The sequence below is a fragment of the Gallus gallus genome, chromosome 9 (assembly GCF_016699485.2).
Source record: "Gallus gallus isolate bGalGal1 chromosome 9, bGalGal1.mat.broiler.GRCg7b, whole genome shotgun sequence".
Taxonomy (NCBI): Eukaryota; Metazoa; Chordata; class Aves; order Galliformes; family Phasianidae; genus Gallus; species Gallus gallus.
In genome coordinates, this window is record NC_052540.1 from 21103610 (window position 1) to 21115979 (window position 12370).

Below are 12370 nucleotides of genomic sequence, written 5' to 3' on the forward strand. Positions count from 1 at the left end.
GAACCACAGCCACGAGGGGCTGGGCTTGGGTATTTTTCCCCTGTATCTGACCAGTGCATGAATTTGATTTCATGCAAATATTTTGGCGCAGATTAGTTGATAGCAAAACAGAACTGGAATGCTAATGACTTGCGGCGGCATATACAGAGGATGAAAACTCATTCAATCCAAGGCAAAGTGTCAGCTTTAATAAAGTAATGTCATGCTATACCTCCCCCATAGCTGGCCTATACTGACATGAAAAATTGTAATGGTGGGAATGCAGAACTTTGCAGATATAAATAACTTGAGACTGTTATAAAATTTCCAAATGGGGTGGAGGAAAACTGTAAACATGCATTAAGTGGCTGCAGTGAAGGATATTATTGCCACCTATTGACAGCAGAACCTTCTGAAATAATACAGCCTGGTTGCTGCTATTGAATTGAAATTCCACCCTGGTAGCATTACAACAGGCTGTTCTACTGTGCTTGTACAGCAGGGGCTATAGGCATTTTGAATAGCATAAACATCTGGATTTAACAAATATGATGCTATCTGAAGAAGGTAAAAGCAAAAAGAAAATAAAGGTAAAACTCAAATGCAAAATCAAAATAATATATTAGAAGACAAAGGTACAGCCGAATCACAACAAAGGTATGCAGTGTTCAGCTACAGAAGATCTAAGGTCTGGGTAATTACTCGGCCAAAAATGCTAATTTTATAATTAGGCTGATTTCAGCCACAGGAACTGTCCCTGTGCGACAGTCTTCCCCTCTTTTTGGTGTTCTATCAACATTTGACAAATGAAAGCCCTCCCACCTCTTCTCATCAGGGACTCAGTTACATTGTTAGATACTTCAGTGTGACTCACTCTTGACAGCCCACTGATTCCTGATCTAATTTGGGTCAGACAGTGCAGATGGAGATCAGCGTCCTACTGAGGCCTCCAAATCAGTCACTGTTCAATCAAAATCCAGGCCCAGAAACATCCATCTTTCACTGGTTCCTCAAAAACACACTCTGAACCACATGTGCCTTAAGATATACGATGTCTAGTGCACACCTTGGTGAAAATAAAAGTTCTATGTGTCAGAACAGTTTCATGCCATAGAACAATTTTTGCCATACCCCTAAGTATTATTTATTATTTGAATATGATTTATGGATTCAATTTTTAGAGCAGATTACAGTGACTACTGTTTTAGCAATCAGTATCATGGGAATGAATTTAAGTTTACCAATTTACAGACTCACCTTGCTCTTCCTCATATGAGAACCACAGATAGCATTCCCGTCTTCCTCACTGTGGATTCTTTTTAACAATCTTTTTGGCTCTCGTATTTTTTCCATCTCTGTGAAATGTTTGAAGCATCAAGTTTTTGGACTTCATTCTGGTTTTGAATAAGAAATATAATCAGCTCAAGATGCAAAGTTATTTCTTCAATCTCCCAGTCATACTTTGCTTCATACATCAAGGACCATTACTATGCAATTTGAAGATGCAGCATGTTTTGAGTTTGGACTTTTCTCCATCAGACCACTGAATTTAGTGGTATATTGAAGTGGTATTTCCTCCCTTATACCACCGACTCTAAATCCTCACATGAAGACAAGTCACAAACTTTTGTTTACTTTTTCATCTTTCCTACACAATTGTCCTCAGCAGGGAAAGACAGTTCCAGTCATTCAGGTGTGATGTGGGGACCTGCTGCTCATAGCATTTCTGTCTCTCTCTTATGAATCACTGATCCATGAGCACTGCAGATCATTTACCCCTGAGATAGGAAAGAAATGTCACTTTTATTATAAAATGCCACTCTTTTTACTTTTTCTCCCTTAATTGATTCATCTTAAATAGGTTCTCACTATTGATTTTATCATTCCAGCCATGCCATCCCTCCTGCTAGGCCTCAGTAACATGAAGTGGGTCTAATTTACACTCATAAATGAATCATTTGAATTACCTTTCCCCTCATTACTCTCTCAACATTATCTATTTGAAATTTTTTTCCCTCTTCTCTGGTCTTTGTTTGTTCATTTTGCTTCTCATTTATCCTGGCCTGTGTTCAGACCAGGGGTAGAAGACAATTGAAGCAGTATCTGTTTTTGTCTGATCTTCATGTGCTCCATGACAGAAGACTCAATCTACAGAAAGAAATACTTCTATTCTCCTAAAAAACAAATAACAACAACACACACACACACACAAAAAAAAAAAAAAACCACAAAGCAAAGTGCTCAGCTCATTATTTTTCTGTGTCCACTTACCAGAGTTTGGTTCTTGACACCTCCCAGGTTTAAAAAAAAAAAAAAGCAGAAGAAAGAATAATATGTGTATAAATACGTGTATATAAACAACCACCAAAAAAAACCACTTCTTTTTAATTTTTGTGGGAAGCACTGCTTTCCATTAAAAAATGTTAAAACAAAATCAAAAATCAAAGACAAGTATAAATTATTGCTTGCTAGAGAATAATTCCTATTGTGATAAAGCCTAGGTTTGAAGCCCAGCTTTATCAGGACTGCTGAACTCTTTAGGGAGGGAGAATGTGCCATGCTGCCTTCCAGATCTGGCACCAAAGTCTTAAATAGAAGCACTGCTCTGAAACACCACAGGTACCAAGCCTAAACCACTCAGAAACATGGGCTGCAGCCTCCGTGCAAGCCCACAATAGGTTAATTGGACTCCAAGCATTCACCTGGAAACTGCTGGTCAACAAAATCAAAGTGAACAGTGAAGTAATTGTACTGTTCATGTAGCAGTCGAGATTGTAATTAATTGACTTTGCTAATGGCTATAAAGTGCTACAGAACTTTTACAAATAGAATTTTGCAACTGATAATAGGTAATAGCAGGTTCTGAAGGTGACATTGACAGTCATTTGTCTGCACTTTGGGGAAGAAATACTGCCACATATGCTGACATTATTTGATATTAGAGGTTCTAGCTTCTAAATGTCATATTTTAAATGTCATTATATTTGTAGAATGTTAAAATAAAATTTTAATGCTATTTTAGTCATATACCTCTCATTGAACCTTAAAATAATGTCATGTTTTTATGAACACTTTTAATAGCGTGAAAAAGTAATTATCTCTAGCCTCTCAGGCTCAGTGTCCTTTAATAATGAACTGAGTCATTCTAGAAGTACCATACCCTAATTTTATAAATGACTGTTTGTGGACTAATGGAGAACATACATGAGGAAATATTTAAATACTCCAATACCCTGTGACAAGTAAGATTCAAACTAGCTTTATCTATGAATTATTTGGGTTGCATATACTGTTCTCATAGCTAAATTTGACTAAAATACCCATTCAGTGTCCAGAATGGAGATTAAGAGTCAATATTTTTTTGGTGGGATTCATGTTACTGAATAAACAAGAGGTAAGCAACCACGTAACCTCAATTTCACATTCAAGTTTAATTTCATGGTGCCAAAACTTGTTAGGCTAAGACATTAATGACAGCTTAGTCTTCACTTATCTTAAATATTTAAGCTAACCCAGTAGTCTATTTCACCTCTGTAGTCAACATGGAGATGTGCAACTCAGTGGGTGATTTAAACTCTGTTGGATCTGCTATCAAGAAGTAATTTCTAATCATTTTATATTTTCAGCAATTTTAATCAACATCCAGACAATTAATTTGGATTAAGTACCTAATCCTACAAAGGAAGAGAAAAGTAAAATCAAAACTCAGATCAGAGAAACTGTAGGCTTTAAAACTGGTTCTTCAAAAGAAGAGAGAAGGCTAGACAAAAGCCCCCTCATAGCACATTTAACTGTTTTTCTTAGCTAAGTGATGCAATCTGGTTCTCCACATGGCTGTTGCCCTTCTGTTGCCTGTGCTCTGTTGTCTGCATGTTTTCCCAGGACTATACTTATTTATGAGGATTCAGCTCCCAACAAACTCTTTGCCTTCCCTTTTAATCTTCTGAACTTTGCAGCTAATCTAAAATACACTCAGCCTCAATTTCAGCTACTTCTGGTGCTTAGAGCTGCGTTCCATGGGCTCCCAGTACAGCGTTGTTTCCATACTCAAAAGGACACAAAGCTAAACGCCATACAAAGAGACCAGATTTTCCAAGACTGAATTAATAGGAGATGCATGCAAGCGATCATGAAGATTTTAGCATCATCTCCAACAACAGCATTATCTGCAAGTCAGCTGTTCTGCATCTGGAGGAACCAGGAGAGTCCTCCACCAGGTGTCCCATTCAGTACTGCATGTACCATGCACAAAGCTTTCTGGATCATCTTCATTTGACAAACACTTCCAGCACTGGTGTACATTTCCTCTTTTACAATTTCTTGCTGGTGTGTTTGCTTGAAAAATACTGCCTACAAAACCATCATTCTGATGCTTTGGTGTTACATGGCTGGTGGACTCTTATGCTTACAGGTCCAACAGTTGGTATTCAAAATGGTACTTAAAACACAAAGCAACACAGAATTTAGATACACAGCCCAAACACAGTAGTCTGTAAAGGAAGAGCTATCTGGGACAGCAACTGGAGAAAAGAATGAAAGGATATGGCTTTTTTTCTTTAAAAAAAAAAAAAAAAAAGACAGGGAACCAATTGCTATTATCATATTGCTCTGTTAGTGCAGAGCTAGGATTTAGGTTGTTTGGCAATGAGCCATTATGGACGGTTTTGTTCCTTTCTCTTTGATTGCCTTTAGACTTAAGGCCCAATATAGCAACCTGAAATATGCTACTAGCATGGCAAAACAAATGTTTGTTCCAGCAGTCTCGCAGTCTAAATATCCTTAACTGCTTTGTATAGCAAGTGTCCCATAACATATACCTTTGTTGCTAACTCCTATTACTCTGGGAAAAAATACTTTTCACACCGAGTCTGCTTGTCCCTATAAAATGAATGCAAACCCCCCAGTAACCCTCAAGATCATCCTTGAACACTCCTTTCCAATGCCATAAGCACCAGTCAGCATCTGACAGGTATTGTTGTGCCAAAGTAAATATTTCATGCTGAAATTATGCAAGCAATATAGTCTTTAACATAAAAGGATCTTAACGTTTTTTTGAAATATTAAATGTATTTGCCGTATCAATAGACCCTGTTTTATAAGATAGCAATTCTAGGCAAGAAATTAGCTCAGCTCAATTAAACTGTAGTTCACAGCTTAAAAAATGACCAGATCCTTCTTTGTCTCTTGCTTCCCTTGCTCTGCAGAAAGGTATTTACAACAGAAATCAAATCCAGTCTTCCACGACTACATAATGGGTTTGAAAAAGAAGACTATGCCAATTATTTATTTATCATAATTGAAGGCCCTAGGACCAAAGAAAACATTTTGCAGTTACCTTCTATAGAATAGTAAATTACTTCCTTGAAGCAGCTACAAAGACCTGAATTAATTACCACTGAGATTCACATTACTGGATTAGTATGAACTTCCATTCTGCTCCCTGAGTTAATTGACTTTCTAACTAAGACTATGATCTTACTTCAGTTTGCATCTTATGGGGGAGAAAAAGAAAAAAAAATCCTAAAATGCCAACCAGTGCTGGTACATCTCCTACTTTTGTGCTACGCTACACTCAGTGAACTTTTGTTGAATGGAATGTTTGTATTTATGTTTCTCATTTTTAACAATTCTTACTGATGAACACACTTTTGAAAACTTCTTTATTATTTACATACACAATTATTTAATCTTTAGTAGTCAATTACCAGAGCTTCAGTCTGATTATTTCTCAAAATACTGCAAGTGTCACAGTAAGTAATTCTTTGCTCTTAATGCTTTTTGCATTTATCTATTTACTATCATGGAATGGCGTGGATTGAAAAGGACCTCAAATATCATCTAGTTTCAACCCCCTGCCACAGGCAGCATCACCAACCGTTAGACAAGTCTGCCCAGAGACACTGGAGACTGAGCCAGACAGCCCAGAGCCATTAGGAGACTGCTATCTTGCCCTCGCCTTGGTGATCACCAAACACCTCTGGTTTACAGTTTGTCTTTACCATTCAGCTTAAAGAGTGAGTTTAAGAATACAATGCAACAGCAGCATTTAGAACTAGGTTTGGTTTTGCCACACACCAGTGAATGGCTTTTAGATGGTTTCTTCCTGTTGATACATCGGTTTATTCTGACAGAGCAAAACATAGCTTCTAATTAATGAATACTGACAATCACCAGCTTCTATTATCAGATTGACGCAAGAGAAAAAGAGAAACAACCACATACTTTTGGCAGTCAGGTACCTATTCAGAAGCATCTGTAGTTCTCCACTGTAATTCATTATGCCATGCCTTTTCCTGAGGCCTCACATACCTAGAGCCATCCAAATCCCTTTTGTGATATTTTCACACTTCTCCTTTACAACACTCTGGATAGAAGATGCTGAAGGAGTTCAGTGCTCCTGAGCTGCCCACCCTGAGCAGAAGGTGGTAGCAGGATTTGCAGAATAACAAAAGCCATTCATTTGAAATGCACTCATGTAGGTGGCCGTGGGGTTTTACTGTGCTCAGCTTGATTGTTACGTTATGTGATTAGATTAGCTGATGTTACCCACTATGATATTACAAGAACTTCTTTGTTTTAAATGAACTATAACTTAACAGCTGCGCTCGTTCTGTTTCCCTCTATTCTCTGCAGTCCTACTCTACGCTGCTTCTGCCGAGGATATGCTCCTCATCTCCCCTCTATAAGTAGCAAACTTCTCAACAGAAACCCAAACAAACCACATTCAAACATCTATTTCTTCCTTCTTGCATACCACCCTTCAGCTACTCCACTCAGATTGCTCTGTTGCAGCCTGTCTCAAGGCCACCCTGCAGGTGTGAGCAATAACCCTTTCCCACCTCCCTGGGGTTGGGCTACAGTAAGCCTATGGATATCCCACCCACACTATTAGGTATACTGGGCTGTAAATTAAGTGAGTTTCTTTACAGCCTTAAATATTTAACTGAATTGTTTTTAATATTGCATTAAGTTACTATTTATAAGATGAGTCAAAGGATTTTTTTTTTTTCCTCAACTGAGTGTCTCTTCTTGGAATATCCCAGCTATGAAAAGCATTCCAACCACTTCATACCATGCAAATGCTTGGAAATTTATGTATTATTCTTTTAAATCTTTTCCAAAAGCAAGTCCAGGGAAGGTCCAAGGCTGACACAGCCTCTCCAAGTCAACTCACCCCTAAGCAAAACTGTCAGAAATTTGGGCTGTCAAGGACATAGTACTCGAGACAGAATGTGAGCATTCAGATGCTTTAAACTACCTGACCCTGAAAATTCAAATGAGTTAGAAAAATTTAATGTTAATAGCAGTGATGTGTCCTGCCACATAATCTCAGTGCAGGCACAGCATCTTCTTAAAATGCAGATAAGTTTTGCAAACATGAAAGTTGTTCATTCCCCCCCCTTAAAAAAACATCTCGTCAACTGGAACTAAAATCACTCCTCATTTTCTTCCTCTCCAAACCTCCCCTAGGTTTTATTCAATCCTCTTTCCAACACCCAGCACTTAAGTGTTACTTTTGTGAGATATCTTGTGAGAAATGTGCTTGGATCCACTGCAGGACGGGGGATGGACCACAAAATTTGGAGCCTTTCTGGTTGTGACTGTACACTTCAGCCTCAATGCAAAACCTCACTTGGACTCTATCAAAATGCCAGGGTGGGGTTGTGAAGGACTGGCATTAAACAGCAGTCCCTCTCTTGTACATTTGTGGTATTGTAACAGGTTTTTTCTCCATGGCTTACATATGACAAGAGGGATCATATGCTTTCACAGTTCAATTCTGTGTAGCAATGCTGCACACCAGCGTATAAAGCAAAGTTGGAGCTCTTCTGCCTCCCCCGTTGTTTTGAAGCATGCACACAACAGCTGCCTTTAAAATTCCTTGAAATATTGTGTAATCTTAGCAATAGCAGAGAGCACTTGGGAGTTCAGTGCATTACAAAGTCTAATAACAGTGACAATAACAACAATAACGGGAAGGCAATGAAAACCCAAGGATGCTGTGACTTTCAGCACACTGTAGTATTTGAAGAAGTCTGCTGCAACACAGGGAAACCTCCCCCACCAGACAGCAATAGATTCAGAGATGGCTTAGGGTACAGGTGGTGCAAGTGAAGGCCTTTTATTGTCAGATCATGGGCTTGAGTCTGGCTTGTGCTTCCAAGCTGAAGGCAGACAAGACACACAGTCAAAGGACTCTTCTCTAAACTTTGACAAAGAAGTCATACGTGACAAATGACAAAAGCTGGGGCCAAATACATTATTGGCCTCAGTTTCTCAAACCTCTGAAATGAATATGGTTTTAATAGGCAGCTAAATCTGCAATAGCATACTTGGCTCCAGGAACCTCTTTCTGTAGTCAGGATTCACTGCAGGGTTATCTCGTGGGATAGATAGAAGCTGACAATTATATAAATGAAGATAGAAGCAGAACAAACTGATGTCTTAATCACTCCTTCCTGTGGAAACAAAGGCTCTGCACAAGTTCCTTCGTTACCCAGCTTTTTTTCAACAGGAGTTGATCATATCTGGCCACAGAATTTACCTTTCTAGGAGCCTCTCCTGTTTGCAGGGTTTGATTTCTTTCTAGAGCCCATGCACTTCAGAGCTCTTCATGAAATTGTCACCCAACCTAACGTATGAATGTCAATCCTTCTGGCAAGCTTCTTCCACAATAAACAGCCCGCAGCATGTCTGTGACCTGCAACCACAACGTCCAGCGACGGCAGGATCTCCAAGCAGCAGCAGCCTCTCTAATTGCTTTCTGCTCCACCAGAGATCAGCATGTCTGCTGCAGGCTGGTGGGCTCCGAACAATGTACGGGCAGGGATTTAAAATGTTACCTTCCACATCATGCTCCACAGAAAGCTCAATGCTTGAAGTCCTGACGTTCTCTAATCATCGTAAATTCATAAAGCTTTGAGGATGCAGGAATACGCACACCAGCCTGGGAGCCCACACAAAGCCTTGCTGGAAGGATGAAGGATTCACTTGAAAGAAGATCCTGAAGCACAGATCAAATTTTAATGTCTTTGACTCTCTTTTCTAAATGTCATCTCCTAATGACAATCTGAAATATGCTGTTTCTCCTATCAGACTCTCTCTTGAAAATGTTCAGTTGCTTAACTCGTGGGACCTGATAAGCCATCAAACAAGGTTTCTTACTAGACCTTAAACTGCAAGGACTGAACTTTCTGTGTCACGTCTTCACACTGAGGGGTTGTTTGGATGTGCAGCGTCTGTTTTTGTTTTCAGCTGCTAACAAACATTTCCCTGACTTTGGAGTCGTGAGAAACTGAAACTGTTATTGATCCAAATTATTATTTTAAAAAGCTTAGAAAGAGACTCTTAAATTCATCCAAAAATAAGGCCAAGTGTTCCGCAAAGTCTTCCTGCACCCATCAATCACTTAAACGGGGAGCTGGATGATCTTTAAAGTCCCTTTCAACCTAAGCCATCCTATGACTGTAAACACCACTTCTTCATACAGCAGACTGATGCTCAGGCGGAGCAGGAGAGTGGAGCTGGTGGAGGTGGCTGTGGGGCACACCACACGCCTCTGCCTGCAGAGCAGCACCACTGCCTGTGATTTATCATGCAGACAGGGTGCTGGGCACTCCCAGCAGCTGGCGTGCAATTCCTTCTGTACAGATGCGTGTGCACCCACATCAAACCAGCCATAAATTATGAACTGAAAATTATGAGGTTTATTTTCTAACGGTCAGGAAGAGCCAGCCAATGAAAGATGCCTGCACCCAATGGAAGGTGACTTTGGGGAACCACCTGAGGAAACAGCTGCGTGAGGATGTCACTATTTGCAAAGGGTAACAGCAGCAAAACTCTTTCTCTGCCAGCCTACATCACGTCTCAGCCTGAAGCAAGCACGAGCTGCAGGGTTTGCTACGGCAGTTGCTGCTAGGCAAGGATATGTATGCAGTGAGCACATACCCTTGGCTGGAAATCACAGAACTCCTGTGACAAGAAAACAAGGTTCTTGCCAGCTCATGGCTCAGGGCTACCCCTGGCTTGTGATATAGCATTACTGGTGCAGGCAGATGTAAATAAGAAAATACTAAATCAAACTTTGTTTACTGGTGCAAACTTCCAAGCATAATACAAGATTGCAAGGAAAATACATGCCTCATCACAGAGAGTGACAAGACAATGTTTTTTCTTTTAATTTTGGACCCAGAACTTAATGGGTTTTGTGTAGAGCAGCATCTACTTGTGACATCTTAAGGGAAACCTTAATACAAACCCTAGTATGCATATGGAGAACACCATAATTTTTTTCCTTGGGAAGCACCCTACATCATTATTCATAAACACAGTTCTGACAATCTCCTTTTCAAATCTTACAGACTGTGGGTATTTTTGTTTTTGCATCGATACACATCACATTGTCATCCAAAATCTGGGAGGAAAACTCTCTAACTCCAGTGTGGTGTTAGTAAGCAGCATTCCTCTATTCCTCATGATACGTGCCAGGTGACTTGACAAACAAGCATGCTCTCTCAGAATTCAGGTTCTACATTAAAACAGTTAAGACACACATATGCAGTACATTAGTATACATATCCATTCTTTTCCAAAAACTCATTAATATATGCTAATGTCCCTCTGTGCGTGCACAGTTGCATTTAGGGTGGTCATTGGCCTACTTACATTATCCGCATTTTTCCACCATCAGTTTCATCACTGAGACTTTTGACTGACCTCTAGCTGCTTTTCCCCAATTTGGCAAACATCCATTGCTTGATAGGCCATAATAAACAACTTTGAAAACAATGTGTGTGAAAATCCGAGGAAAACATCTTTGCACCCAGTGAAATGCAAAGATAAGTAGTCTATTATGACTCCAGTGCTTCTCGTGAAGCAGAATTAAGAGAAAACAAGGCTGCTCACACACCAAGCAAAGTTGAAACGGAAAGTTTCAGAATTAGCACTCACTTTTGCTAAACTAATATATTGGTCCTTAAACTAATATACTGATCGCATCTGCTAAACAAACCAGCCTGTATCAACATCTGAACTCCTACAATTGTACCACATGGACACAGTTCACCAAGGATTGACCCTACTGCAGGAAAGATTTATAGCTATCATAGGAAGAACAGGCAATGCCATGGTAACGAGAATCACTAGCAAAGGGCAACAAAGGATGTTGATAGTCATCGTTGTGCACATGATTAGACTGTTTCATCTATAGTATCACATCTGTTATCTTTTCAGGCCTACTTCATAATGAATTATAACTTTGGAAGCTCTAGTTTTACAGTGGCTGTGAGATACTTGTGACCTTGGGAGCCACGCTGAGCAGCAGTGCCATTGCAAACAATTCCACCCAGATTAATGAAATGTTTACATGTTAAATTAGTATTCAGTAGCAAGAAGGGTAGCACAATTTGCTCTGCACTTTTTAAACCAACACATTTTATGTGAACACTGAAACTATTATTTTCAGTCGTAGCATTTTTTCCTTCTTTCTTTCAAAGGAGAGCTGCATTCTCCTTTGGGGTTTCAGTTTTTCAGTTTTGTGTACCAATTTAGCAATAAAGTTAACTGACATGTATGTTTCACATACAAATGCTTTCTAATGAAGTATAGTATCATTTTCCCCACTATACTACTGTATTATTAATGTATATTTTCTCATATTTGGATCCTTCTGAAATATTTATTTTCCTTTTTCTTTAGTTTATAGCTCAAATACGGTATCCAGGAGAGTTCACATCCTTTAAAATGACACTTATTATGGACATTTGTAACATTTATAAAATTCTGGACATAATTCTTAATATTTCATTCACACTACATTTGTAAGAGTTAAATCAGTTCAATTAAAAGACCAGTCTGAAACAGCTAATAAAACATTGACAGTCAAAATATGAGTAATTACCCAGAGCTGCAGTCAGTTGTACTTGCTATAGAGAAAAAGCTGAATGAGGAACTGAATGTCAAATAATAGCTTTAATTTTCTTTTTTTTATTTTTATTTTTGGACTGGTATTGAAATATTGAATTGTATTCTAGTGGTGTCGACTAGATAATGGATTCACTAGATTCAGCCCTAAAGGATTTACCAGAAGATCAGATAAATATAGTTAGGTACATGAGGAAAAAATGTAAAAATGTCATCAAGAGCTTTCAAAGAAAATCTGTTTTAAAACCAGACTAACAGGAGACAAACTGAAAGAAAGAGATGGATATTGGTTGCTTAATTAGATAAAGCTCGTACCTTAATTTTAATGAGCTTTCAGGAAATCCAAGTGGCATTAAAGACCACAGCAATTTGCATCAACAAGTACCTAATGGGTCTAATAGATAATACTGCCTTTAGCAAGAAGATGTCTACAGTCAGAGCTACTTAGCATTCCCCTTTTTTCTATAGA

General features: G+C 39.0%; 1 long non-coding RNA gene across 3 annotated transcripts in view; it reads right to left on the reverse strand.

The window, feature by feature from the left end:
• LOC101749407 overlaps positions 1-12370 on the reverse strand; it is a 229987-nt gene that overhangs the window by 180806 nt on the left and 36811 nt on the right. For all 3 annotated transcript variants that reach the window (XR_005862476.2, XR_005862475.2, XR_005862474.2), the window contains one exon: positions 1237-1373. This is a non-coding gene — a long non-coding RNA (uncharacterized LOC101749407). The remainder of the gene's footprint in view (positions 1-1236; positions 1374-12370) is intronic.